Source organism: Odontomachus brunneus, unplaced genomic scaffold (genome assembly GCF_010583005.1).
Source record: "Odontomachus brunneus isolate Ranch 3 - 2012 unplaced genomic scaffold, Obru_v1 Obru_scaffold_071, whole genome shotgun sequence".
Taxonomy (NCBI): domain Eukaryota; kingdom Metazoa; phylum Arthropoda; class Insecta; order Hymenoptera; family Formicidae; genus Odontomachus; species Odontomachus brunneus.
Window position 1 is genome coordinate 935,834 of NW_022639521.1, and position 3,481 is coordinate 939,314.

A 3,481-nucleotide genomic window follows, 5' to 3' on the forward strand; every position below is an offset into this window, starting at 1 on the left:
CGTTAACAAAATTTAATGCAACTTCTTTGCTCAATATAACTAGATATTGTAAAAATCGCCGAATGCACTTTTAGCGTCGTACAAAACCAAGCGTAAAGCAAAAAGTAATGAATGTTTTGACATGAAATTTGTCACAGATGTCTGTCACAATGCTGCCAACTTAGAAAAAAAATATTTATAATGTGCGGTTTACCCGCGCGATTTAAATTAAAAACTGGTCTTACTTTTTGGTACAGTAGTATGTCTGTACATATGACAGTTAAAAACTGTACATATGTCTGTCTTCGTTTTTTCTTCAAATTAGACAGGCATGATTTGACTGTCAGGTAGCTTACCAAGAGGTTGGAACAATTGACCCAATCACCCTATCCTTTTCGTATTTCTTGTGCATACATAAATGTATGCTGCTTTCTTTTACTACATTTAGCGGAAAATCTAACCGCATATGCATAGAAATCTTTCTGCAAACTTTTTGGACATACTTGAGCTTCTGAATTCAGACGCAATGTGTTTCACAATTTTTCTGTTTGGAGCACCCACACTTCCGCAATGTACAAGCTGCGGAATTTTTGGACTAGGCAAATGCTACGCTAATTGACAGCTTGTGATTTTACATCTAAAATTTTCTTTTCGTTTTCGTCACACATTGAGCAAAGCTGCAATTAATTTTTGCCTAGAAGCATGTGTAATTCTGTGCAACCTTTACGACGTAAACTTTGCGCGAGAAATCAGTCAGTGTTCTGTCGGTAAAGTTTTCGGCGTCAGCATCCCCTTAATCTCGATTCGGCGCGGACCCAGACGCGGCGGGGCGGGGAAAGGACAAAAAAGGAAGAAGAACGCGGACAGGTGGAGCGCGAGCGCGCCCGGTTTCTCGCCGCAAAATCCAGCCGAGTTCACCCACTTTCCTCCGGTCTGCCCGTCAAGGTGGCCGGCGGCAGCGTGGAGCATTACCATTCGGTAAAGTGCGCGCGTGTACGTGCACGTGTGGGTCGAACGTAACGTGTAATTAGGTGTCTTAACGTGCCGAGGCCAGTGCACCGAGGTAACGCGATATCTACGGCGATTCGAGTCAGGGAGTAAAGGCTCATTCGGAATTGTTACGTTGCCGGCGATTCGTTCGACAGTATGTACTGGGTGTCACGCGTCGACTGGGTGTCACGTGAATGACGCATTTAGGGCCAGTCTTGACTTTTAGTGTGTTACATTGCCGTGTCAATTTTTGATGTATCACTTGTATTATTTGTTTTCATATTTGCCACGTGTTAAATTAACACAAAAATTAGAGTGGATAAGTTGGGGCATGTGAAATGTGTTAAATTTGACACATTTTTTAATTTAATATATTTCTGAAATGTTATTCTGAAATGTCGTTATTTCGAGTTCTTTTTCTTATTTATTAGTATTTGATTTGTCTTATAACTATCACTTTTGACATAAATTTATTGCTTATATTTATTTTTCTATTAAGGGATTGTCTATAGAAAAAGCTATTTCTTATTTTTAATTGGAGTGGATAAATTGGGGCATGTGAAATGTGTTAAATTTAATACATTTTTTAATTTAATATATTTCTGAAATGTTATTCTGAAATATCGTTATTTCGAATTTTTTTTCTTGTTAGTATTTGATTTGTCTTATAACTTTTAACATAAATTTATTGTTTGTATATATTTATTTTTCTATTATTCAACAACGTAAATTTTTTACATTGTAATAAATACAAATTAGATATATCTTGTATTTTATTTTTTGAAATTCTTTAAGGAAAATAGCAATAAAGAGAAAAAAATTTGGATATGCTTATTTAAACCTCTCTCCCGGGGGAAATCACTTACTTTAAATCATCACTGAATAAATTAAAGGGCCAAATTAGAGTCAATATTTCCTCAATGGAAATGTTGAGACATCAATAATTTTCATACCTGAAGCGCTAGAAAAGACGCTTTTGTGAACTAAACTTTAGATAACCGAATGAATCTCAAAACTGTGTTCTTTACTTAATTTGAGATGGAGTTTGCTTGAATGAAATTTTAATTTGAGACAAGTTGCAAAGATTCGCGATGTTAAAAGTTGGTTAATTGCAGAAAACAATTAGATCCCTCGACTGAGAAAAATTGTTTCAAAATTTTCTAGAGAATTTGTAAAAAGAATTTGTTACAGAATTTGTTACAAAATAATGCGGTACAAAAACAGGCCACTCGATATTTAAGTATATTTGAAAGCAGTTTTGAATTTTATATTTTTGCTTTATATTATTTCTTCATTTCCATTTTATCTCTTTTCAAAATGATTTGCAAGCATATCAAACAAATTCCCTAAAATTTGACTTGCACATCGTGCGGTATATTTTCTCCATAATTTTAAATCTCGTTACATTTATGTAACCGATATTATCCGATTAAAAAGTTTTTAAATAGGATGATGTATATATCAAGTCGAAATATTTTGAGATCTATAAAAATTCCTCTCTTGAATTTTATTAGAAAATTGGCCCGAATTTTCAAAACAACTCGATATACTGGGAACACTTCGGTGATAGATTCGGCATTTAAAACCAACAAAGTAAGTTCCTGCAAACATCTGGTCCGATTCGATTTTGTTTCCGAATTATGGTAAGTTTTGTGTAACAGTAATTCTTCCTGTTGAAGTATCATAACTTATTTCACTCGACCGCAGTTCTGCTTTCACAGCTCCTCTTCGGCGAAGTTTCTCTAGTAAAGCGCCTGGATGCATCGAAAGGATAAAAAGATCGATGACTAGATGTTTATGAGCTTGCATCGAGATGCAAGCTGATGCTGAAGCGATGCTGAGTAGCCACAAAACTTTGCTGGAAAACAAAATGTGTCATAACTCGGAAATAAAAACAGAAATCTGACGTATGTTCATTGGGAGGTCTTTTATTGTTGAATTAAATCAATATTCATAACAAATCTTGTTGATACATTCTTTCACAAATTCCATATTTCTCTTTCTGCTTGAACTTTTATTTTATTTTCTGCTTTGTGCTCAGTCTATCTCTGAAATGTTTCCGACACATTGAGTTACACCCTATATATCGATCACGAATAGCGTACGCGCCACGTCCGTCGCATGCAATGGTATTATAAATTCAGAATAAATCTCGACCAACGGATACAGTTTTAAAGATGACGCCGGTCGGCACGCGGAGCGCGTAACAGTGGTGCAATGAAAAGGACTCGTACTGCGCGTCTGGTAGCAAGGTGTATTAATCTCGATCGGGTCGACCGATCGCTGATTTATCGCACGACGAAAGGGGACGTCGTGAAATCGTAATTTACAAGCAACGACGGCCCGGATCCATGCGCTTAACTCTTCGCGGTATTCGCGGCTGTTCTTTATTTATTTATTTCAACGACCGATCCTTTTTTTAGCACAGATGACAAAATGAATATATAAATATATATATATATATATATATATATATATATATATATATATATATATATATATATATATATAT

General features: G+C 35.4%; 1 protein-coding gene and 1 long non-coding RNA gene across 2 annotated transcripts in view; both read left to right on the forward strand.

The window, feature by feature from the left end:
• The window catches only part of LOC116846861 (four and a half LIM domains protein 2), a 642,247-nt gene that overhangs the window by 14,622 nt on the left and 624,144 nt on the right, over nt 1-3,481 (forward strand). The gene's annotated exons all lie outside the window — the stretch shown is intronic.
• On the forward strand, nt 162-3,391 carry LOC116846908. Its single transcript, XR_004378617.1, has 3 exons — nt 162-1,123; nt 2,484-2,612; nt 2,691-3,391. It is a non-coding gene; the product is annotated as an uncharacterized LOC116846908 (long non-coding RNA).